Source organism: Scyliorhinus canicula, chromosome 27 (assembly GCF_902713615.1).
Source record: "Scyliorhinus canicula chromosome 27, sScyCan1.1, whole genome shotgun sequence".
NCBI classification, from domain to species: Eukaryota; Metazoa; Chordata; class Chondrichthyes; order Carcharhiniformes; family Scyliorhinidae; genus Scyliorhinus; species Scyliorhinus canicula.
The window spans coordinates 5,177,388-5,204,030 of NC_052172.1; the positions used below are offsets into that span (position 1 = coordinate 5,177,388).

A 26,643-nucleotide genomic window follows, 5' to 3' on the forward strand; every position below is an offset into this window, starting at 1 on the left:
TTCAACAACATAGAACAGTACAGCACAGAACAGGCCCTTCGGCCCTCGATGTTGTGCCGAGCAATGATCACCATACTCAAACCCACGTATTCACCCTATACCCGTAACCCAACAACCCCCCCTTAACCTTACACTACGGGCAATTTAGCATGGCCAATCCACCTAACCCGCACATCTTTGGACTGTGGGAGGAAACCGGAGCACCCGGAACAACAGCAGGAAGTCAGATTTCGCGACTTCCTCCTTTTATGTAATGGTTATGGTGTTCAGGCGGGAAAGTAGAGCTGACTCCACAGACAAATCTCATTGAATGGCGGAGCAGGCTCGAAGGGCCAGATGGCCTACTCCTGCTCCTAGTTCTTATATTATGTTCTCAAGAGGACACAAATCAAAGAATCTCGACCAAGAACTCCCAAAACAGCCACAGATAGATACACTTCTGTCCCGTTCCAGCCTGGGAAAAGGTTGTATGGTCCGGGTTTCCTCCGGGTGCTCCGGTTTCCTCCCACAGTCCAAAGATGTGCGGGTTAGGTGGATTGGCCATGCTAAATTGCCCGTAGTGTCCTAATAAAAAAAGTAAGGTTAAGGGGGGGTTGTTGGGTTACGGGTATAGGGTGGATACGTTAGGCTTGAGTAGGGTGATCATTGCTCGGCACAACATCGAGGGCCGAAGGGCCTGTTCTGTGCTGCACTGTTCTATGTTCTATAGGTAAGGTGATGGTCACAACCTCACTCCTCTTCTCATAGAATCATCGAGATTACAGTTCAGAAGGAGGCCATTCAGCCCATCGAGTCTTCATTGGGCCCTTGGAAAGAGCAACCTGACTTACGCCCATGCCTCCATCCTATCTCAGTAACCCCACATAACCTTTTTGGACATGAAGGGGCAATTTAGCACGGCCAATCCACCTAACCTGCGCATCTTTGGACTGTGGGAGGAAACCGGAGCACCCGGAGGAAACCCACGCACACAGGGGGAGGACGTGCAGACTCCGCACAGACAGTGACCCAGCCAGGAATCGAACCTGGCACCCTGGAGCTGTGAAGCATTTATGCTAACCACCATGCTACCGTGCTGCCCCTATATGATGGAATTGACCTGCAGAACAGGAGATCAATGGAAAATCCTCTGATGATTCAATAACCCTTTGGTGGCCACAGGGCAGACTATTTCTCTCTTGCCTTGGCCTGCGTTCAGCTGGATTGAGTGCCAAATTAGCGCTCCCCCTCAGAACGGCAATGCCTAGGAGAGAGGCAGAGATGCGGAGAAGTTTCAGGAGAGAATTCTAGATCTCGGGATGTTCTCCTGCTCCGACAGGCCTTGCTGTAAGTCTTGAAGTAGAGCCGTAAGCAGATGGACCTAACATCGGGTCATTATCAGTTTGTTCCCGCTGCAGGATTGATCAATGCTGGTTTAAAAGCCTGGTCATTAAGAAGCAGTCAGACGATTGCAGAGACTGTCTGTCAGAGATTGCACCGACAGAGGGCGAGATCTTATTGCGCCTCATGTGATACAGCTCTCAGTGGGGGCAGTAAAACATCACCAATCCATTACAAAATCCATCAGTGTGCACTAATCTGCAATCTGAGTTTGGAAACTATTCCATCAATAACAGATCAATAACAGAGCAATAACAGATCAATAACAGATCAGTAACATATCAGTAACAGATCAGTAACACATCAGTAACACATCAGTTACAGACCAGTAACAGATAAATAACAGATCAGTAACAGATCAGTAACAGATCAATAACGGATCAGTAACAGATCAGTAACACATCAGTTACAGACCAGTAACAGATCAATAACAGATCAGTAACAGATCAATAACAGATCAGTAACACATCAGTTACAGATCAATAACAGATCAGTAACAGATCAGTAACAGATCAATAACAGATCAGTGACAGATCAGTGACAGATCAGTAACAGATCAATAACAAATCAATAACAAATCAATAACAAATCAATAACAGATCATGAACAGATCAGTAACAGATCAGTAACAGATCAATAATATATCAGTAACAGATCAGTAACAAATCAATAACAAATCAATAACAGATCATTGACAGATCAATAATATATCAGTGACAGATCAGTAACAAATCAGTAACAGATCAATATCAGATCATTAACAGATCAGTAACAGATCAGTAACAGATCAGTAACAGATCAATAATATATCAGTAACAGATCAGTAACAAATCAATAACAAATCAATAACAGATCATTGACAGATCAATAATATATCAGTGACAGATCAGTAACAAATCAGTAACAGATCAATATCAGATCAATAACAGATCAATATCAGATCAATAACGGATCAATAACAGATCAGTAACAAATCAGTAATGGATCAATAACAGATCAATAACAGATCAGTAACAGATCAGTAACAGATCAATAACAGATCAATAACAGGTCAGTAACAGATCAACAATAGATCAATAACAGATCAGTAACAGATCAGTAACAGATCAATAATAGACCAATAACAGATCAGTAACAAATCAATAATAAATCAATAACAGATCAGAAACAGATCAATAATAGATCATTAACAGATCAGTAACAAATCAATAATAGATCAATAACAGATCAATAACAGGTCAGTAACAGATCAATAATAGATCAATAACAGACCAATAACAGATCAACAATAGATCAATAACAGATCAGTAACAGATCAGTAACAGATCAACAACAGGTCAGTAACAGATCAGTAACAGATCAATATCAGATCAGCAACAGATCAATAACAGATCAGTAACAGATCAATAACAGATCAGTAACAGGTCAGTAACAGATCAGTAACAGATCAGTAACAGATCAGTAACAGATCAATAACAGATCAATATCAGATCAGTAACAGATCAGTAACAGATCAGCAACAGGTCAGTAACAGATCAGTAACAGATCAGCAACAGATCAATATCAGATCAGCAACAGATCAATAACAGATCAGTAACAGATCGATAACAGATCAGTAACAGATCAGTAACATATCAGTAACAGATCAGTAACAGATCAGTAACAGGTCAGTAACAGATCAGTAACAGATCAGCAACAGGTCAGTAACAGATCAGTAACATATCAGTAACAGATCAATATCAGATCAGCAACAGATCAATAACAGATCAGTAACAGATCAATAACAGATCAGTGACAGATCAGTAACATATCAGTAACAGGTCAGTAACGGATCAGTAACAGATCAGTAAAAGATCAATAACAGATCAGCAACAGGTCAGTAACAGATCAGTAACAGATCAATAACAGATCAGCAACAGGTCAGTAACAGATCAATAACAGATCAGTAACAGATCAATAACAGATCAGCAACAGGTCAGTAACAGATCAATAACAGATCAATAACAGATCCATTCCGCAAGGCCCATGAAAGGCCATTTTGGGCATATAAAATACATTCTCAAAGATCTGTCTAAATGATGATAGCGGTGCGTTGTGTTTTGGTGATGCCATTGCCGATATATGGGCACATCAAGAACTGTTGGGTTTAATTTATTGTGAGTGAGAATCATTTATTTAACAGCTAATTGATCTTAGCCAGTGCTTGGTTGCAAGTTACGAGCAGGATACTCCAGCCCTTCCTGGTGGTGGGGTCTGGCTGTTCTGCTGAAGCCAACTCCCCCAGCCACGGGTTCCCCGACGGGCGAGGAATGTAAATCGACGTCAATTCCGGTGGGATCGGAAGATTCCGCCGGGGGCCAATGGCGAGCTGCCTTCGCCACGGCAACACCCGCCACTGGGTAGTTTTTTTATAAACTTCCAGCCCCAAAATGATGCCTGGGATGTACGGTAAGTATTAGAGTTCATATTTCCTGTACTTGCACTCGCCATCGCAAGAAGATTAAAAATAGGAGTAAGTGCGGGCCATTCGGCCCATTGAGCCTGCTCTGCTGTCAGTCAATGAGGACACAATTGATGGGAGTGCAGCCTCAACTTCACTTCCCTGCCCGACCCCTGTACCCTTCACTCCCTTGTCTATCAAAAATCTGTCCCACTCAATCGAGAGTCAACGACCCAGCCTCCACTGCTCCGGGGGCAAGGAATTCCTCCTCTTCTTCAATGAGAGACCCTCTTATTTTGAAGCGTGCCCCCCCCCCCCCAGCTCTAGATTTCCCCTATTCTCTCTGTGTAAAGTGCCCCCCACCCTCAGAATCTTACACGTTTCAGTAAGTTCACCTCTCGTTCACCTGGAGAGCCCAGGCCCAACCTGGGCGACCTTTTCTCGCAGAACAACCCTTCCAGCCCAGGGCATAAACCTACCCTTCTCTGAACTGCCTACATTGCACACCTATAGAATCTCCACAGTGCTGAAGGAGGCCATTCGGCCCATCAAGTCAGCACCGACCCTTATTATTATTATTATTATTAATAAAAGAGTACTTCATCCAAGCTCCCTCCCCTGCCCGGTCCCTTTAACCCCTTAATCTAACCTACGCAACTTTTTAGATACTAGGGGGCAATTTAGTGCGGCCAATCCACCTAACCTGCACATCTTTAGACTGTGGGAGGAAACCGGAGCACCCGGAGGAAACCCACGTACACACGGGGAGAAGGTGCAAACTCCACACAGACAGTTGCCCGAGGTCGGAATTGAACCCGGGTCCCTGGCGCCATGAGGCTGCAGTGCTAACCACTGTGCCACCGCTCCTTAAGTACGTAGGGCAAATCCGTGCACAGTGGGGACTCACCTGTACAGTTGTGACGAGGCCTCCCTACTTAAATACATCATCCCCTTTGCCAGAAAGGCCAACACTCCATTTGCCTTCCCAATTATTTGCTGCACTTGTGATTCACGTGGGAACAAAGAAACGTACAGCACAGGAACAGGCCCTTCGGCCCTCCAAGCCTGTACCGACCATGCTGCCCGTCAAACCTAAAATCTACACTTCCTGTGTCCGTATGCCTCTATTCCCATCCTATTCATGTATTTGTCAAGATGCCCCTTAAATGTCACTATCGTCCCTGCTTCCACCACCTCCTCCGGCAGCGAGTTCCAGGCACCCGCTACCCTCTGTGTAAAAAAACTTCCTTCGCATACCCAGGTCCCTCTGTACTGCCGTCTGTGACCATTTCTTTCACCAAGTGGAGAATCTCACATTTACACTTTATCTGCCAATTTTACTCCCGCTCACTTAACCCGTCTATCTTTATCGCTTTGCAAATCCTTTGGGCCGGATGTTCGCCACCAAGGCCGGAGGTTCGAGCCAGGGGGGTTTCCTGCATTGGCAGACCCCACCTCCTATAAAAGGGCCTTTGTCCACCATATTTTCGCTGTGGGGAAGCGGGGGGGGGTTTGGGGGTAGGAAATCGGATCGGATGCCGAGGCCAAACTTGGTTCTCTGAAACTTCGGCCCAGCTCCATAAAAGACTGCTAGGCCCTCTAGCCTTCATCCCTCACATTCCCATGCCAATCCCACGCACTCTCATATCACCCATGCCAGCCATGCCACCTCCATAGTCACTCACCCAGTGTCTACTGTGGGCAGACCAAGGAAATGACAAAATAAACCTTCTATCTAAGAGAGCTCTCATCCAGACACACTTGACACTGAAAACAATGATGAAACCCATTCAAACATTTTAAATGCCATCAACTGGTCAATCTGTTCTAACTTCCGCATCAAATACATCTATCCATTAATAGCCCCTTAAAACTATCAATCAAAATGTGAGCTCAGCCCCTCCACTGAGATGTGGTTTTTTTTTGAAACTCAGCCAAGCATTCATAATGGGCTCAGCTGTAACAGGAACCCTTGGGAAACATCACAACAAAGTCTATTGACTACTGGACAGAGCTCGAACACCACTGGCCGAGACCAAACAAGAATGGGAGGACGAGCTGGGGACAGAGGTAGGGTGGGGACTCTGGAGCGAAGCACTGAGCAGGGTGAACTCCACCTCCTCCTGCGCAAGGCTCAACCTCATGCAGCTCAAAGTGGTGCGCAGAGCGCAGCTGACCAGAACCCGAATGAGCAGGTTCTTCCCGGAGGTGGAGGACAAATGTGAGCGGTGCCAGAGGGGCCCGGCCAACCACACCCACATGTTTTGGGCTTGCCCTAAGCTGGCTGGGTTCTGGACAGCCGTCTCCGAGGCCATGTCCAAGGTTGTGGGGGTGAGGGTGAAGCCATGCCCAATAGTGGCAATCTTCGGGGTATCGGAGCAGCCAGAGTTACACACGGGGAAGGGGGCCGACGCCCTCGCTTTCGCTTCCCTGATCGCACGCTGGAGAATCCTGCTGGGCTGGCGATCGGCAGCACCGCCCACAGCTGCAGACTGGCTCGCTGACCTGTCGGAATATCTCCACCTGGAGAAGATACGCCATCCGCGGGTCAGAGGGGGGCTTCCTGGATACTTGGGGGCAGTTTGTCGGCCTGTTCCAAAACCTGTTCGTGGCCGGCAACGAGGAGTAAGCTAAGAAAATAAAAACAAGAGAGATGAGGAACCAAAGGACTGAGCAACCCGGGGGTGGGGGGGGCAGCAGGCGGAAAGAAGGTGGGGAGACCACAAGAGAAGAGGAGGGGTGCTGAAGCCAAAGGGCGAGGAGGCGGAGGAAGGAGGGGGGGACTATAGACCAATCCAGAGGGCAATGAAATGTGAAAAGCCCCTAGTCCCCACATTCCGCCGCCTGTTCAGGCAGGCTGGCACAGGAATTGAACCCAGGCTACTGGCCCGCCTTGGTCTGCTTTAAAAGCCAGCTATTTAGCCCAGTGTGCGAAACCACTGATTGATCCCAATCCCAAAATTCATTAACCGACTCCCGGCTTCAACAGCTCTTTTGTGAGAGGGAGAATTCCGGATTTCCACTCCCCTTCCTGTTGAAGAGGGCTTGGCTCGAATTTAGAGGTTCGCTCCTAGGCACCTCCCCTCTCTCCCCCCCCCCCCCCCCCCCCCACCGGAGGAAATGGCCTCTCTCTGTCTAAATCAAAAACCCGCTTGATCACCTTAAACGCCTCCCGAAGGAAGGTGTTGGAGATTTCTCAGTGATCGAAGATGCCCTGAAAGAAACCCCTGTACTCCAGAGGCGGCCATTTTAAATACCGTGTCCAAACCACGCTTTGACAACGAGCTCCATCTGCCATTTTGTCGCCCCCAACCCGTCCAGTTTCCGTCTCCTTTGATTAATCAGTGTTGATTGTGAATTTGATTGAAGTTCTTTAATTCAGCCGCTGGGAAAAGCTTGCAGAGTTTACTCGCGCTGTTCCCGAAAGTAATTAGGAGCTAATAAATTAATTTCGGAGTGTGGCCACGGTTGTTGCGAAAGTTTGGTGATGTGGCTTCGGAGATCTCCCTGCTTCTACTTCAAAAGGCTGCCGTTGGATCCTCCATGCCCAACCCAAAGTGGGCAAGGTCTCCAATCAATGTTTCAGCCGACAGGCGGTACACTCCCCTGACAGTGCAGCACTTCCAGTGTCTGCCCCCTGCTCAAGTCCCGTGGACTTGGCAACATTTGACCCTGAGGAGGCTGACAGTCCTGCCGCCGAGCCAAGACAAGGTTTAACTGTTGCCCAGTTATAAGGTCAGATTGCCTCTCGGGAAGTAAATCTTTACCTTCCATGTCCATTTATATGGAAGTGCGTCAGTTCAACAGAGTGCAGAAGGAATACAGGTCCACGCTCGTAACAATTACCTTGCTCCCTTCAACCTTCTCTGAGTCTTCTTCTGAGGACACTGTTTCACGGGCCACAGGTGAGCTTGGATAGGGTATAGCAGTGGGCTATTCCACTGCAGGGGTATCACATCTTGGCTTCATTCAATGGACACACACTGAGTGATCTGGTCGTGTTCCATCCCTCCATAGGGCAGGGTCCTGAGGGAGATTGCACTGTTTCTACTGCCCCTACCCCCCCCAGCTAGAGCTACAAGTATAATAATAATAATCTTTATTGTCACAAGTAGGCTTACGTTAACACTGCAATCATAGAATTTACAGTGCAGAAGGAGGCCATTCGGCCCATCGAGTCTGCACCGGCTCTTGGAAAGAGCACCCGACCCAAGGTCAGCACCTCAACCCAATCCCCATAACCCAGTAACCCCACCCAACACTAAGGGCAATTTTGGACTCTAAGGGCAATTTAGCACGGCCAATCCACCTAACCTGCACATCTTTGGACTGTGGGAGGAAACCGGAGCACCCGGAGGAAACCCACTCACACGCGGGGAGGATGTGCAGACTCCGCACAGACAGTGACCCAAGCCGGAATCGAACCTGGGACCCTGGAGCTGTGAAGCAATTGTGCTATCCACAATGCTACCGTGCTGAAGTTACTGTGAAAAGCCCCTAGTCGCCACAGTCCGGCGCCTGTTCGGGTACACAGAGGGAGAATTCAGAATGTCCAATTCACCTAACAGCACGTCTTTCGGGACTTGTGGGAGGAAACCGGAGCACCCGGAGGAAACCCACGCAGACACGGGGAGAACGTGCAGACTCCGCACAGACAGTGACCCAAGCCGGGAATCGAAGCTGAGACCCTGGCTCTGTGAAGCAACAGTGCTAACCTCTGTGCTACCGTGGCGCCCATACAGATCCATGGAATCCCTACAGTGCGGAAGGCAGCCATTCGGCCCACTGAGTCTGCACCCACACTGTGGCAGAGCACCCTATGCAGGCCCGCTCCCCCCCCCCCCCCCGCCCTGCCCCCGTAACCCCACCCAACCCTTGGGACACTAAGGGGCCATTCGGCACGGCCAATCCACCTAACCTAACCCAAGATCCAGGAGAAAACCTGCGAGAATGGCTCAGTTGCCACATTGTACGGGTACCAAGTGGGGAAAACTCTGCCACTCATTCTGCAACGGCCCCTTCAAATTATCCCTGGAGCACATTGAAGCCAGTCCTGCCCCCCGCCCCCCCCCCCTCCCCCCCCCCCACCATTGTGGAACCGACAGGCGTCCAAGTGTTGGCAGGGAGGGAAAGCCTTGCACTGCAAAGGGTTAAAATGCCCGACTGTGCATGGGAACAGCACATTCCCCTTCCCTCTCTCTTAGGCCACTGAGGAGATGACACACAATTGGCTGAAACCCCCCCCCCCCCCCGGCACGGTTTTGCATCATTCACCAGCTCGTGGCGTCAGAGGCTGAAACCGTCCCTTTGATGGACGTGATCTTAATAACAGCCTGTTTGCTGAATTGGGAGCCCCGTCTATTGTCCCAGCTCTCCCGCCTTTGATTGCGTAGCAACAAGACCCAACGAAAGCAGTCGGAATCACACAGCAGATCTAATCGTCTGCCTTCGCCGCTGTTGATTCAACTGTCTCGTTACGAGGTGCCCACGTTATTATAAACACAAAAGAAGTTGAGCCGCAGTCCAGCCTGGGGCAACAATGTGCTTTCCCCGTCAATTCAGTGCCTCCACAGGTTGCCCCATGTGTTGCATTTCAATTTCAGGCAACTAAACCCATTCAACATTATTCATCTCACAGCAGGGCGGACTCGGGGGCATGGCTGGGTGGCAGACAGCCGGTCGGGCACTGCCCACTGCTCCCCTCCAATTGCTCCCGGAATGGTGTTGGTACAGTTGGCACTTCTGGTGGCAGACAGGTGCCCCCCCCCCCCCCCCCCAGCCCCCCAGCCCCACCCTCAAACACAAAAGGATGTTGAGACAAAAGGAAGTATCCGAATCAGCAAGATACTTTCAGATCCCCCCTCCAAAAACACATGGCAAAAATATAGATTCAACCCCGACAAAAGGGGTGCCAAACGAGGTCTGGGTGCCCCAGAACCTGGCCACACTCCACACTCGCTGTTCCCCAGTTATCTCAGCCGCTACAAAAGTCAGATTTGCCAATCTAGTCAATTTGGTCAGAGGACACAGAGCTGGGAGTGAGGGGGGGTTGGGGGGGGGGGGGGGGGGGGGGTCCTCCAGCTCCCTCAAGTAACTGTAGCTTTTCGGTTTTAAACACACTGTGAACAGGAAACGACCAGCTAGAAACGCTGCTTTTTCTATTTGAAAAGCATTTATTGTTGGCGCGTTACTTACCGTCAATCCCTCCTGGTGTGCTGCCTTGGGAAGGCTCCGGGCATTAATCCACTCTGCGTTCACTGTCTTGGCCCCTTCTCCCTCTCCTCCTGGGTCTCCAAATAAACTGCTCTTAAAGAAGCACCGAGACGAGGCGTGAGGTCGCTCTCCCACAATTCCCATTCAGTAAGAAGCTCTCTCTCTCTCTCTCACACACACACACACACACCACAAACACTGCAGCAAACCACTGACAGGCTGCGAGTGACACTCCACCTCTCAGCCAGGCTCCACCCAGCCAGCCGGCAGGATCAATGCTGCTCTCCCTGTCTCGAAATCAGACAAAGGAACCACTCGGGCTCTGACTCCAAAGTGGGCAGTCTCGTAGGAATGGGTTTTAAGGGGCAGCACGGTAGCACAGTGGTTAGCATCAATGCTTCACAGCTCCAGGGTCCCAGGTTCGGTTCCCGGCTTGGGTCACTGTCTGTGTGGAGTCTGCACGTCCTCCCCGTGTGTGCGTGGGTTTCCTCCTGGTGCTCCGGTTTCCTCCCACAGTCCAAAGATGTGCGGGTTAGGTGGATTGGCCATGCTAAATTTCCCGTAGTGTCCTAAAAAGTAAGGTTAAGGGGGAGTTGTTGGGTTACGGGTATAGGGTGGATACGTGGGTTTGAGTGGGGTGATCATTGCTCGGCACAACATCGAGGGCCGAAGGGCCTGTTCTGTGCTGTACTGTTCTAAATCTAAATCTAAAGCCATCTCTCTCACTCTCTGCACCATGCACACAAATGAACTTGCCCCTGGGTGAATAAAGACTAAAATGAAATGCAAACCCCGTGCTCCTGGCTACTTTCCTTTTCAATTCAGAAAGTTTCAAGAATGTCGCGGCTTGCCACGGCAAGTGAGATGATATTCGTTCATGGGATGGTGGCTAGTTATGGCTTATTGACCACCTTCTTTCAGATAGCTGTGAGTCCCATGTAGGCCAGGCTGGGGAAGGAGGGCAGATTTCCTTCACAGCGAATGCCATGTAGGCTGTGTGGTGTCCTTTGTGATTCTGTTCTCAGGATGGATGTCGTAGTGTTCACAGAGACCACAGCAGCTAAGTTCATGAACAAAGCTAACTTGTATTTACCCTACTTATTAAAGCTCGATCACTGACTCCTATTGTGAACAATCGTCTAGTAGTCTACAATCTACGCTCTATCTATAACTGTACTCTCTGGACCTCTCCTCTGCACTCTCTCCAGCCTTCTCCCAGAAGCCTGTGAGTCAGTGCTTTATATAGTTCTGCCTCTAGCGGCATCTAGTGGTTAATTATGATATGACATTAACCTTTTCTATTCTGAACATTTCACATAATGTCAAACTGGGAAACGACGGCAGATTTCCTTCCCCGTGTGCCCTCTGTAGGCCAGACTGGGAAAGGACGGCAGATTTCCTTCCCTAAAGGGGATTAATGAACCAGATGGGTTTGAAATGAAATGAAATGAAAATCACGTATTGTCACGGGCAGGCTTCAAATGAAGTTACTGTGAAAAGCCCCTAGTCGCCACATTCCGGCGCCTGTTCGGGGAGGCTGGTACGGGAATTGAACCGTGCTGCTGGCCTGCCTTGGTCTGCTTTCAAAGCCAGCGATTTAGCCCAGTGAGCTAAACCAGCCCCATTGTTTTTACAACAATCGAGAATAGTTATTTTTTTAACCTGCAGTTTTTCACTGAATTCAAACATCACCATCTGCTGTGCTGGGATTCGAAAACTGGGTCTCTGGCCACCACACCGCTGTCTATGAATGGCCAAAACCATGAAGCAATACGGTAGATTCTCCTCACACAATTCAGAAAGAAAACAGGGAGGAAAGGCAGCCAACTCTGTTAGTCACAGCCTCTCTGATAGAACAACTGAATGCGTCACACCCGTTCCATTCTCCATCAAGATTGGGCCAAACACTCAGCATCTCAGAACCCCTCAGCGGTCAGTGTTCTTGCTGCTGATTACGGTCAATAGCGAGGAGAGGTCATCCATCAATTTTCTGTCGTATTTTACTGAGTTGCCCAGTTTATTATTCCCCTTACAAACAGCCTGGATAAAGTATGATGCAGCGGGATCATTTTAATTGGAAAGCAGATGAATATTTTTTTTACCTCTGCAGAATATTCTGGACCCGCTTCAAGATCTCGGAGTGTGATCTGAATGTGGCTGGATGAGATATCCAGATTAGCATCCCTGGGAATTCAGACTGCCCACCGGTTCTGCAATCACCGAATACAATGGCTGTGTGTACAGCTTGGGTGGTATGGTTAGCACCGCTGCCTCGCAGGGGGTGTGTGTGTGTGTGTGTGTGAGTGCGGCTATGATGGACGTGGTGTAATGCCCCTTAGGCTGTAAGCCTCCGGCGACAGGCTGGCAACCTGCTCCAGGAATAATTGCCGACAGCAGCAGACGGTAGTCTGACCGATTGAGAGGGTAGGTGGAGTTGCCACAGTCCCAGGTGACCGCATCGGCTGCTTTCCCCCTTTGAGGAGGGGTGGGGGAAAGCTGCCGATGCGGTCACCTGGGACTGTGGCAACTCCACCTACCCTCTCAATCGGTCAGACTACCGTCTGCTGCTGGGGGGGGGGAGCTGACCGGTGGCAATTTAACCCGAGGATCACCACACCTCAGGCGAGGGGCGAGGTTGAGAAGACGAAGGGCTCGATGGGCCCAATGGCCGCCGTCTGGGCAGTGGGAATTCTGCGGTTCTATGAGTCCGAATGGCTGAAGTCAGATATCGGGAACACTGCAGGATTACCTGGGGAATAGACGAATGTTCGGCAGATCGAATGGCTTTCCAATCCGGAGATCCCATTTCCTTACAGCTGAGTTTGGATTTAGTAATCAGGTGGTGAGGCCGTTTGATATTTTTGAACCTCCGGATTGTGAAAGGCAAAGACGACAGTCTTTCCCTGCAGCTGTTGTTTGGTGCAGGGTGTTCTCCCCAGGCCGTCCTGGGTCTCGAGATTAAAAACGCATTATGTCCAGTTGGGTTTTGGTCACATGATCGTTAGGGTTCCATCATCTTTTTTGTTATTCCTGCGTGGGACGTGGGCGTCGCTGGCTGTGCCAACATTCATTGCCCGTCCCTCATTGCCCCTTGAGGGGGCAGTTAAGGGTCAGCCACATTGGCTGTGGGTCTGGAGTCACGTGTAGGCCAGACCGGGTCAGGGCGGCAGATTTCCTTCCCTAAAGGACATGAGTGAACCCGATGGGTTTTTACGACAATCGACAATGGTCATCATTAAACTTTTAATTCCAGATTTTTACTGGATTCAAACATTTTTTTTTTACAAATTTAGTGTACCCAATTTTTTTTCCAATTAAGGGGCAATTTAGCATGGCCAATCCACCTACTCTGCACATCTTTGGGTTGTGGGGGCGAAACCCACGCAGACACAGGGAGAATGTGCAAACTCCACACAGACAGTGACCCAGGACCCGGGATTCGATCCCGGGTCCTCAGCGCCGTAGGCAGCAATGCTAACCACTGTGCCACCGGGCTGCCCTTTATTGGATTCAAACATGACCATCTGCAAGAGGGGGATTTGAACCTGGGTTCCCGGAGTACTATGGGTCGCTGGTTTAATGACAATACCACTACGCCACCTCTTCCCCAGGAATTGTTACAGTCCAGAAGGAGGCCATTTGGCCCATTGTCTCCACCAGCTGTCTGAATGAGCTCCATGACTCAGTACCATTCTCCTGCCCTCCCCCCCACCCCGCACCCCTGCACATTGTTTCCATTCAAATAATCATCAAATCTAATGCCCTCTGGAATGCCTCGATTGCACTGCTCCCCCCCACCCCCTCCCCCCCACACACATCCAGGCCGCACATTCCAGACCCCAACCACTCGCTGGGTGGAAACACAAGGTCACGCTGCAGCTGTACAAAACTTTGGTGCGGCCGCACCTGGAGTACTGCGTGCAGTTCTGGTCACCACATTATAGGAAGGATGTGGAAGCTTTGGAAAGGGTTCAGAGGAGATTTACTAGGATGTTGCCTGGTATGGAGGGAAGGTCTTACGAGGAAAGGCTCAGGGACTTGAGGTTGTTTTCGTTAGAGAGGAGAAGGCTTAATAGAGACATATAAGATAGTCAGAGGGTTAGATAGGGTGGACAGTGAGAGTCTTTTTCCTCGGATGGTGATGACCAACACGAGGGGACATAGCTTTAAATTGAGGGGTGGTAGATATAGGACAGATGTCAGAGGCAGTTTCTTTACTCAGAGAGTAGTAGAGGTGTGGAACGCCCTGCCTGCAACAGTAGTAGACTCGCCAACTTTAAGGGCATTTAAGTGGTCACTGGATAGACATATGGATGAAAATGGAATAGTGTAGGTCAGATAGGCTTCAGATGGTTTCACAGGTCGGCACAACATCGAGGGCCGAAGGGCCCGTACTGCGCTGTAATGTTCTATGTTCTATTTTTTCTCACATCACATTTGTTTCTTTTACAAATCGCTTTAAATCTGTGTGCCCTCTCAATCCCGATCCTTTTCCGAGCGGGAACAGTTTCTCCCCCTCATGATTTTGAACATCTCTATCCAATCTCCTCTCGGCCTTCTTCGCCCCAAGGAGAACAGTCCCGAACTCTCCAAACACTCCTCATCACTGACGTTTCTCATCCCTGGAACCGTTCTTGTAAACCGCTGAAGAACATAAGAACTAGGAGCAGGAGTAATGTCATGTGAGAGTACCTTGAATAAATGGGTGTTTATAAAAGGGTATGTATATAAATATCTGTAGTGAGAGTACCTTTAAGAAATGGATGTTTATTACTGCAGTGATGTCAGAGTGTGGGTGGAGCTGGGATGTCTGTCAGCTTTTTACTTTCGTTTCAGGCTGTTTGCTGCAGGGTGTGTTTTAGTTTCGATTTCAGAGCTGGAGAGCTGCAGTCACAGTCAGAAGGTGTATTAGAGTCTCTCTCTGTCATCTAAAGACTGTAAGTCGATCCTGGTGAGTTAAAACTAATAACAGTAGTGACTTTAACCTGATGTACTTCTGGTAAAAGGTGTTTTAAGTCTTATGGATGTTAAAAGGACAGCGTAAGCATTACTAGGTGTTGTACTCTTTGGGGGTTGTATTTGAATTAATGGTTGCTAAGATGTTCACTGTATGTTTTAAAAAGGTTAACTTGAGTTGATAGAATAAACATTGTTTTGCTTTAAAAAATACTTTTCCATTTCTGCTGTACCACACCTGTAGAGTGGGCCGTGTGCTCCCCGTACCACAATCTATTAAAGGTTGTGGGTCAGGTGAACTCCATGATACACTTTGGGGTTCTCTAAACCCTGGCCCACAACAGTAGGCCATCTGACCCATCGAGCTTTCTCCGCTATTCAATGAGATCTTTTGTGGACTCAGCTCTACTTTCCCAGCCGAACATTGAAACCCTTTATTCTTTAAAAAACTATCTACCATTATCTTGAAAACATTCAATGAAGGAGCCTCAACTGCTTCACTGGGCAAGGAATTCCATAGATTCACAACCCTTTGGGTGAAGAAGTTCCTCTTAAGCTCAGTCCTAAATCTACTTCCCCTTATTTTGAGGCTATGCTCCCTGGTTCTGCTTTCACCCGCCAGTGGAAACAACCTGCCTGCATCTATCCTATCTATTCCCTTCATAATTTTAAATGTTTCTATAAGATCCCCCCTCATCCTTCTAAATTCCAACGAGTACAGTCCCAGTCTACTCAACCTCTCCTCATAATCCAACCCCTTCAGCTCTGGGATTAACCTAGTTAATCTCCTCTGCACACCCTCCAGTGCCAGTACGTCCTTTCTCAGGTAAGGAGACCAGGTGTGGCCGCACTAACACCTTAGACAGTCTTCTGCTCTCTCTCCAATGTGTGCACATCCTTCCTATAGTGTGGCGCCCAGAACTGTGCTCAATATTCCAGCTGGGGTCTAACTAGTTTCTTGTACAAATTCAGCATAGCCTTCTTCCTCGTGTGCTCTCTGCCCCTATTAACATAGCCCAGGATACTGTTTCATTAACTGCTCTCTCCACCTGTCCTACTCCCTTCAATGATCCATGCACAGATATCCACCCAGATCCCTCTCCTCCTGAAGGAGTGTACCCCTTATTTTATATTGTCTCCCCCTGTTCTTCGCCCTGCAAATCTTCCCAGCATGCATCAATGGCAGGAGCTAAGAGCGGGTGGCGATTGGCTGAGCTGATTGGAAGGCTGGCGTGGATGAAGTTGGCGGCAACAGCCTTACAATGACACCGATGATCCTCCAGAGAAGGGTTGAGTGTCGGCCAGCTATTCCCTGTGGTGTGGATCTGTGTGCGGGTTCCCAGACCCAAGTGGTCATTCTGGGGGAGTACTGTCAGAGGCTCGGAGGGCAGGTTGGCAACATATCTGCTCACAACCAGCTTTGGCCAAATGACACTCAAAAAGTAAAGGTAAAAGTTTAACCTCTACAAGGGGCAGCACGGTAGCATGGTGGTTAGCACAAATGCTTTACAGCTCCAGGGTCCCAGGTTCGATTCCCGGCTGGGTCACTGTCTGTGCGGAGTCTGCACGTCCTCCCCGTGTGTGCGTGGGTTTCCTCCGGGTGCTCCGGTTTCCTCCCACAGTCCAAAGATGTGCGGGTTAGGTGGATTGGCCATGCAAAATTGCCCGTAGTGTCCTAAAAAGTAAGGTTAGGGGGGGGGGGTTGTTGGGTTACTGGTATAGGGTGGATACGTGGGTTTGGGTAGGGTGATCATTGCTGGGCACAACAGCGAGGGCCGAAGGGCCTGTTCTGTGCTGTACTGTTCTATGTTCTAAAAAGAAACCCGTGGTCAGCAGCATAGGGGCTCCATATGAAATTGGGGAAAGCATTGGGAGTATAAAAGAACAAAGAACAACACAGGAACAGGCCCTTCGGCCCTCCAAGCCTGTGCTGACCCTGTTACCCGTCTAAACGAAAACCTTCTACACTTCCGGGGTCCGTATCCCTCTATTCCCATCCTATTCATGTATTTGTCAAGTTGCCCCTTAAATGTCACTATTGTACCGGCTTCCACCACCTCCTCCGGCAGCGAGTTCCAGGCACCCACTACCCTCTGTGTAAAAAACTTGCCTCATACATCTCCTCTAAACATTGCCCCTCGCACCTTAAACCTATGCCCCCTAGTAATTGACCCCTCTACCCTGGGAAAAAGCCTCTGACTATCCACTCTGTCAATGCCCCAAAATTTTGTAGATCTCTATCAGGTCGCCTCTCAGCCTCCGTCGTTCCAGTGAGAACAAACCGAGTTTATTCAACCTCTCCTCACAGCTAATGCCCTCCATACCAGGCAACATCCTGGTAAATCTCTTCTGCACCCTCTCTAAAGCCTCCACATCCTTCTGGTAGTGCGGCGACCAGTATTGAACACTGTACTCCAAGTGTGGCCTAACTAAGGTGCTATACAGCTGCAACATGACTTGCCAATTCTTATACTCAATGCCCCGGCCAATGAAGGCAAGCATGCCGTATGCCTTCTTGACTACCTTCTCCACCTGTGTTTCCCCTTTCAGTGACCTGTGGACCTGTACACCCAGATCTCTCTGCCTGTCAATACTCTTGAGGGTTCTACCATTCACTGTATATTCTGTATATTCCCTATCCACATTAGACCTTCCAAAATGCATTACCTCACATTTGTCTGGATTAAACTTAGTAGAAACTAAGTTCTGTGGCACTGTGGTTTTCAATGTCTCCTTGTTCACAAGCGAAATGGATGACGCAGATGTACACGGATTTTAGCAAAGGTGTTTGATATGGCAGATTGGTCAAAAAAGTAAAGGCCCATGGGATACAGGGCAATGTGGTAAACATTTTAAAAGGTTGTCTTTGAACAAAGAACAAAGAACAATACAGCACAAGAACAGGCCCTTCGGCCCTCAAAGCCTGTACTGGTCATGTTACCAACCTTGGCCAAACCTCTCAGCCCTTCCTTGTGCCGTATCCCTCTATACCCGTCCTATCTATGTGTTTGTCAAGATGCCTTTTGAACGCCCTTAATGTATCTGCTTCCACAATCTCCCCCGGCAACGCGTTCCAGGCACTCACCACCCTCTGTGTAAAATACCTGCCTCACACATCTCCTCTAAACCTTGCCCCACGGACCTTAAACCTATGCCTCCTGGTGACTGACCCCTCCACCCTGGGAAAGAGTGCCTGCCCATCCACTCTATCCATGCCCCTCATAATCTTGTAGACCTCTATCAGGTCACCCCTCAACCTCCGTCTTTCTAATGAAAACAGTCCGAGTCTATTCATAGAATTTACAGTGCAGAAGGAGGCCATTCGGTCCATCGAGTCTGCACCGGCTCTTGGAAAGAGCACCCTACCCAAGCCCACACCTCCACCCTATCCCCATAACCCAGTAACCCCACCCAACACTAAGGACAATTTTGGACACTAAGGGGCAATTTATCATGGCCAATCCACCCTAACCTGCACATCTTTAGACTGTGGGAGGAAATCGGAGCACCCGGAGGAAACCCACGCAGACACAGGGAGAGCGTGCAGACTGCACACAGACAGTGACCCAAGCTGGGAATCGAACCTGGGACCCTGGAGCTGTGAAGCAATTGTGCTAACCACTATGCTGCCACCTGGTACAGCCTGGTAAACCCCCTCTGTACCCTCTCTAAAGCCTCCACATCCTTCTGGCAGTGTGGCGACCAGAATTGAGCGCAATATTCCAAGTGCGGCCGTACCAAGGTGCTAGATAACTGCAGCATGGCTTGCCCGTTTTTATACTCAATGCCCCGGCCAATGAAGGAACAAAGGTTGACGGCTGCCCTTGCAATTGGAAGGTTGTTTCAAGTGGTGTTCCACAGGGCTCGGTGTTTCTGTAACTATTTCTGTTATCTATTAACAATTTGGACGTGAACGAGGGAGACACAATTGGAAATTTAGCAGTGGGTGAAACAGCTGGTTTGTAATGCAGAACAAGGCCAGCAGCGCGGGTTCAATTCCCGTACCGGCCTTCCCGAACAGGCGCCGGAATGTGGCGACTAGGGGATTTTCACAGTAACTTCATTGAAGCCTACTCGTGACAATAAGCGTTTATTGTTACAATTATATTGGCCGAGAGGTGGATGGTGTAAAGGATAACACGATATCGGGGCAGCACGGTAGCACAGTGGCTAGCACTGTTGCTTCATAGCTCCAGGGTCCCAGGTTGGAAAGATGGGGATTCAGCTTTCAGTCGACACCGATTTAAGGCGACTGGCAAAAGAGGTACTGTGACAACTTTTTATCGCCCCATTTGACCCCCTCGGGTGGACATCACAGATCTGGAATGCATTGCCTGTGAGTGTGGTGGATATGGAATGCATTGCCTGTGAGTGTGGGGGATCTGGAATGCATTGCCTGTGAGTGGGGTGGATATGGAATGCATTGCCTGTGAGTGGGGAGGATATGGAATGCATTGTCTGTGAGTGTGGGGGATATGGAATGCATTGCCTGTGAGTGGGGTGTATATGGAAGGCATTGCCTGTGAGTGTGGAGGATATGGAAAGCATTGCCTGTGAGTGTGGTGGATATGGAATGCATTGCCTGTGAGTGTGGAGGATATGGAAAGCATTGCCTGTGAGTGGGGTGGATATGGAATGCATTGTCTGTGAGTGTGGTGGATATGGAATACATTGCCTGAGTGGGGTGGATGTGGAATGCATTGCCTGTGAGTGTGGAGGATATGGAAAGCATTGCCTGTGAGTGGGGTGTATATGGAAGGCATTGCCTGTGAGTGTGGAGGATATGGAAAGCATTGCCTGTGAGTGTGGTGGATATGGAATGCATTGCCTGTGAGTGTGGAGGATATGGAATGCATTGCCTGTGAGTGTGGGGGATATGGAATGCATTGCCTGTGAGTGGGGAGGATATGGAATGCATTGCCTGAGAGTGGTGGATATGGAAAGCATTGCCTGTGAGTGGGGTGGATATGGAATGCATTGTCTGTGAGTGTGGGGGAAATGGAATGCATTGCCTGTGAGTGGGGTGGATATGGAATGCATTGTCTGTGAGTGTGGGGGATATGGAATGCATTGCCTGTGAGTGTGGGGGATATGGAATGCATTGCCTGTGAGTGTGGGGGATATGGAATGCATTGCCTGTGAGTGTGGGGGATATGGAATGCATTGTCTGTGAGTGTGGGGAATATGGAATGCATTGTCTGTGAGTGTGGGGGATATGGAATGCATTGTCTGTGAGTGTGGTGGATATGGAGTACATTGCCTGTGAGTGTGGTGGATATGGAATACATTGCCTGTGAGTGTGGAGGATATGGAAAGCATTGCCTGTGAGTGTGGAGGATATGGAATGCATTGCCTGAGTGTGGTGGATATGGAAAGCATTGCCTGTGAGTGTGGGGGATATGGAATGCATTGCCTGAGTGTGGTGGATATGGAAAGCATTGCCTGTGAGTGGGGTGGATATGGAATACATTGCCTGTGGGTGGGGTGGATATGGAATGCATTACCTGTGAGTGGGGTGGATATGGAATGCATTGCCTGTGAGTGTGGAGGATATGGATAGCATTGCCTGAGTGGGGCGGATATAGAATGCATTGCCTGTGAGTATGGAGGGTATGGAATGCATTGCCTGTGAGTGTGGAGGATATGGAATGCATTCCCTGTGAGTATGGAGGATATGGAAGGCATTGCCTGTGAGTGGGGTGGATATGGAATGCATTCCCTGTGAGTGTGGAGGATATGGAATGCATTGCCTGTGAGTGTGGAGGATATGGAATGCATTGCCTGTGAGTGGGGTGGATATGGAATGCATTCCCTGTGAGTGGGGTGGATATGGATAACATTCCCTGTGAGTGTGGTGGATATGGAATGCATTGCCTGTGAGTGTGGAGGATATGGAAAGCATTGTCTGTGAGTGTGGGGGATATGGAAGGCATTGCCTGTGAGTGTGGGGGATATGGAATGCATTGCCTGTGAGTGGGGTGGATATGGAATGCATTGCCTGTGAGTGTGGAGGATATGGAAGGCATTGCCTGTGAGTGTGGATGATATGGAATGCTTTGCCTGTGAGTGTGGAGGAAATGGAATGCATTGCCTGTGAGTGTGGAGGATATGGAATGCATTGTCTGTGAGTGTGGAGGATATGGAATGCATTCCCTGTGAGTGTGGAGGATATGGAATGCATTGCCTGTGAGTGTGGAGGATATGGATAGCATTCCCTGTGAGTGGGGTGGATATGGATAACATTCCCTGTGAGTGTGGAGGATATGGAATGCATTGTCTGTGAGTGGGGCGGATATGGAATGCATTGCCTGTGAGTGTGGAGGATATGGAATGCATTCCCTGTGAGTATGGAGGATATGGAATGCATTCCCTGTGAGTGGGGTGGATATGGATAACATTCCCTGTGAGTGTGGAGGATATGGAATGCATTGTCTGTGAGTGTGGGGGATATGGAATGCATTGCCTGTGAGTGGGGGGATATGGAAGGCATTGCCTGTGAGTGGGGTGGATATGGAAAGCATTACCTGTGAATGTGGGGGCTATGGAAGGCATTGCCTGTGAGTGGGGCGGATATGGAAGGCATTGCCTGTGAGTGTGGCGGATACGGTTAGCATTGCCTATGAGTGTGGAGGATATGGAATGCATTGCCTGAGTGTGGAGGATATGGAATGCATTGCCTGTGAGTGTGGAGGATATGGAATGCATTCCCTGTGAGTATGGAGGATATGGAATGCATTCCCGGTGAGTGTGGAGGATATGGAATGCATTCCCTGTGAGTGTGGAGGATATGGAATCCATTGCCTGTGAGTGTGGAGGATATGGAATGCATTCCCTGTGAGTGTGGAGGATATGGAATCCATTGCCTGTGAGTGTGGAGGATATGGAATGCATTGCCTGTGAGTGTGGAGGATATGGAATGCATTGTCTGTGAGTGTGGAGGATATGGAATGCATTGTCTGTGAGTGTGGGGGATATGGAAGGCATTGCCTGTGAGTGTGGGGATATGGAATGCATTGCCTGTGAGTGTGGAGGATATGGAATGCATTGCCTGTGAGTGGGGTGGTTATGGAATGCATTCCCTGTGAGTGGGCTGGATATGGAATCCATTGCCTGTGAGTGTGGAGGATATGGAATGCATTGCCTGTGAGTGTGGAGGATATGGAAGGTATTGCCTGTGAGTGGGGCGGATATGGAATGCACTGCCTGAGTGGGGCGGATATGGAAAGCATTGCCTGTGAGTGTGGAGGATATGGAATGCACTGCCTGTGAGTGTGGGGGATATGGAAGGCATTGCCTGTGAGTGTGGAGGATATGGAATGCATTGCCTGTGAGTGGGGTGGATATGGAAGGCATTGCCCGAGTGGGGTGGATATGGAATGCATTGCCTGAGTGGGGTGGATATGGAATGCATTGTCTGTGAGTGTGGAGGATATGGAATGCATTGCCTGTGAGTGTGGAGGATATGGAATGCATTGCCTGTGAGTGGGGAGGATATGGATAGCATTCCCTGTGAGTGGGGTGGTTATGGAATGCATTCCCTGTGAGTGGGCTGGATATGGAATGCATTGCCTGTGAGTGTGGAGCATATGGAAAGCATTGCCTGTGAGTGGGGTGGATATGGAAAGCATTGTCTGTGAGTGGGGTGGTTATGGAATGCATTGCCTGTGAGTGTGGAGGATATGGAATGCATTGCCTGTGAGTGTGTAGGATATGGAAGGCATTGCCTGTGAGTGGGGTGGATATGGAATACATTGCCTGTGAGTGTGGAGGATATGGAAAGCATTGCCTGTGAGTGTGGAGGATATGGAATGCATTGCCTGTGAGTGTGGGGGATATGGAATGCATTGCCTGTGAGTGTGGAGGATATGGAATGCATTGCCTGTGAGTGTGGAGGATATGGAATGCATTGCCTGTGAGTGTGGGGGATATGGAATGCATTGCCTGTGTGTGTGGAGGATATGGAATGCATTCCCTGTGAGTATGGAGGATATGGAATGCATTCCCTGTGAGTGTGGAGGATATGGAATGCATTCCCTGTGAGTGTGGAGGATATGGAATGCATTCCCTGTGAGTGGGCTGGATATGGAATGCATTGCCTGTGAGTGTGGAGGATATGGAATGCATTGCCTGTGAGTGTGGAGGATATGGAAGGCATTGCCTGTGAGTGGGGCGGATATGGAATGCATTGCCTGTGAGTGTGGAGGATATGGAATGCATTGCCTGAGAGTGGGGCGGATATGGAAGGCATTGCCTGTGAGTGGGGCGGATATGGAATGCATTGCCTGTGAGTGTGGAGGATATGGAATGAATTGCCTGAGTGGGGTGGATATGGAATGCATTGCCTGTGAGTGTGGAGGATATGGAATGCATTGCCTGTGAGTGTGGGGGATATGGAATGCATTGCCTGTGTGTGTGGAGGATATGGAATGCATTGCCTGTGAGTGTGGGGGATATGGAATGCATTGCCTGTGAGTGTGGAGGATATGGAATGCATTGCCTGTGAGTGTGGGGGATATGGAATGCATTGCCTGTGAGTGTGGAGGATATGGAATGCATTGCCTGTGAGTGTGGGGGATATGGAATGCATTCCCTGTGAGTATGGAGGATATGGAATGCATTCCCTGTCAGTGTGGAGGATATGAATGCATTCCCTGTGAGTGTGGAGGATATGGAATGCATTCCCTGTGAGTGGGCTGGATATGGAATGCATTGCCTGTGAGTGTGGAGGATATGGAATGCATTCCCTGTGAGTGTGGAGGATATGGAATGCATTGCCTGAGTGTGGAGGATATGGAATGCATTGTCTGTGAGTGTGGAGGATATGGAATGCATTGCCTGTGAGTGTGGAGGATATGGAATGCATTGCCTGTGAGTGGGGTGGATATGGAATGCATTGCTTGTGAGTGGGGCGGATATGGAATGCATTGCCTGTGTGGGGCGGATATGGAATGCATTCCCTGTGAGTGGGGCGGATATGGAAGCCATTGCCTGTGAGTGGGGCGGATATGGAATGCATTGCCTGTGAGTCTGGAGGATATGGAAGGCATTGCCTGTGAGTGTGGAGGATATGGAATGCATTGCCTGTGAGTGTGGAGGATATGGAATGCATTGCCTGTGAGTGTGGAGGATATGGAATGCATTGCCTGTGAGTGTGGGGGATATGGAATGCATTCCCTGTGAGTGTGGAGGATATGGAATGCATTGCCTGTGAGTGTGGGGGATATGGAATGCATTGCCTGTGTGTGTGGAGGATATGGAATGCATTCCCTGTGAGTATGGAGGATATGGAATGCATTCCCTGTCAGTGTGGAGGATATGGAATGCATTGCCTGTGAGTGGGGTGGTTATGGAATGCATTCCCTGTGAGTGGGCTGGATATGGAATCCATTGCCTGTGAGTGTGGAGGATATGGAATGCATTGCCTGTGAGTGTGGAGGATATGGAAGGTATTGCCTGTGAGTGGGGCGGATATGGAATGCACTGCCTGAGTGGGGCGGATATGGAAAGCATTGCCTGTGAGTGTGGAGGATATGGAATGCACTGCCTGTGAGTGTGGGGGATATGGAAGGCATTGCCTGTGAGTGTGGAGGATATGGAATGCATTGCCTGTGAGTGGGGTGGATATGGAAGGCATTGCCTGAGTGGGGTGGATATGGAATGCATTGCCTGAGTGGGGTGGATATGGAATGCATTGTCTGTGAGTGTGGAGGATATGGAATGCATTGCCTGTGAGTGTGGAGGATATGGAATGCATTGCCTGTGAGTGGGGAGGATATGGATAGCATTCCCTGTGAGTGGGGTGGTTATGGAATGCATTCCCTGTGAGTGGGCTGGATATGGAATGCATTGCCTGTGAGTGTGGAGGATATGGAAAGCATTGCCTGTGAGTGGGGTGGATATGGAAAGCATTGTCTGTGAGTGGGGTGGTTATGGAATGCATTGCCTGTGAGTGTGGAGGATATGGAATGCATTGCCTGTGAGTGTGTAGGATATGGAAGGCATTGCCTGTGAGTGGGGTGGATATGGAATACATTGCCTGTGAGTGTGGAGGATATGGAAAGCATTGCCTGTGAGTGTGGAGGATATGGAATGCATTGCCTGTGAGTGTGGGGGATATGGAATGCATTGCCTGTGAGTGTGGAGGATATGGAATGCATTGCCTGTGAGTGTGGAGGATATGGAATGCATTGCCTGTGAGTGTGGGGGATATGGAATGCATTGCCTGTGTGTGTGGAGGATATGGAATGCATTCCCTGTGAGTATGGAGGATATGGAATGCATTCCCTGTGAGTGTGGAGGATATGGAATGCATTCCCTGTGAGTGTGGAGGATATGGAATGCATTCCCTGTGAGTGGGCTGGATATGGAATGCATTGCCTGTGAGTGTGGAGGATATGGAATGCATTGCCTGTGAGTGTGGAGGATATGGAAGGCATTGCCTGTGAGTGGGGCGGATATGGAATGCATTGCCTGTGAGTGTGGAGGATATGGAATGCATTGCCTGAGAGTGGGGCGGATATGGAAGGCATTGCCTGTGAGTGGGGCGGATATGGAATGCATTGCCTGTGAGTGTGGAGGATATGGAATGAATTGCCTGAGTGGGGTGGATATGGAATGCATTGCCTGTGAGTGTGGAGGATATGGAATGCATTGCCTGTGAGTGTGGGGGATATGGAATGCATTGCCTGTGTGTGTGGAGGATATGGAATGCATTCCCTGTGAGTATGGAGGATATGGAATGCATTCCCTGTCAGTGTGGAGGATATGAATGCATTCCCTGTGAGTGTGGAGGATATGGAATGCATTCCCTGTGAGTGGGCTGGATATGGAATGCATTGCCTGTGAGTGTGGAGGATATGGAATGCATTCCCTGTGAGTGTGGAGGATATGGAATGCATTGCCTGAGTGTGGAGGATATGGAATGCATTGTCTGTGAGTGTGGAGGATATGGAATGCATTGCCTGTGAGTGTGGAGGATATGGAATGCATTGCCTGTGAGTGGGGTGGATATGGAATGCATTGCTTGTGAGTGGGGCGGATATGGAATGCATTGCCTGTGTGGGGCGGATATGGAATGCATTCCCTGTGAGTGGGGCGGATATGGAAGCCATTGCCTGTGAGTGGGGCGGATATGGAATGCATTGCCTGTGAGTCTGGAGGATATGGAAGGCATTGCCTGTGAGTGTGGAGGATATGGAATGAATTGCCTGTGAGTGTGGAGGATATGGAATGCATTGCCTGTGAGTGTGGAGGATATGGAATGCATTGCCTGTGAGTGTGGGGGATATGGAATGCATTCCCTGTGAGTGTGGAGGATATGGAATGCATTGCCTGTGAGTGTGGGGGATATGGAATGCATTGCCTGTGTGTGTGGAGGATATGGAATGCATTCCCTGTGAGTATGGAGGATATGGAATGCATTCCCTGTCAGTGTGGAGGATATGAATGCATTCCCTGTGAGTGTGGAGGATATGGAATGCATTCCCTGTGAGTGGGCTGGATATGGAATGCATTGCCTGTGAGTGTGGAGGATATGGAATGCATTGCCTGTGAGTGTGGAGGATATGGAAGGCATTGCCTGTGAGTGGGGCGGATATGGAATGCATTGCCTGTGAGTGTGGAGGATATGGAATGCATTGCCTGAGACTGGGGCG

General features: G+C 49.4%; 1 protein-coding gene across 3 annotated transcripts in view; it reads right to left on the reverse strand.

Moving 5' to 3' along the window:
* Nucleotides 1-26,643, reverse strand: part of LOC119957815 (synaptosomal-associated protein 25-like) — a 347,410-nt gene that overhangs the window by 116,455 nt on the left and 204,312 nt on the right. The window contains exon 1 of one of the 3 annotated variants that reach the window (XM_038785945.1): nucleotides 10,016-10,299. The exons of 1 other annotated variant lie outside the window; for it this stretch is intronic. The gene's annotated coding sequence lies outside the window, so the exon portion shown is untranslated. Of the gene's footprint in view, nucleotides 1-10,015; nucleotides 10,300-26,643 lie in introns of those variants that run through there. One more of the 3 variants, XM_038785943.1, reaches the window with a different exon arrangement.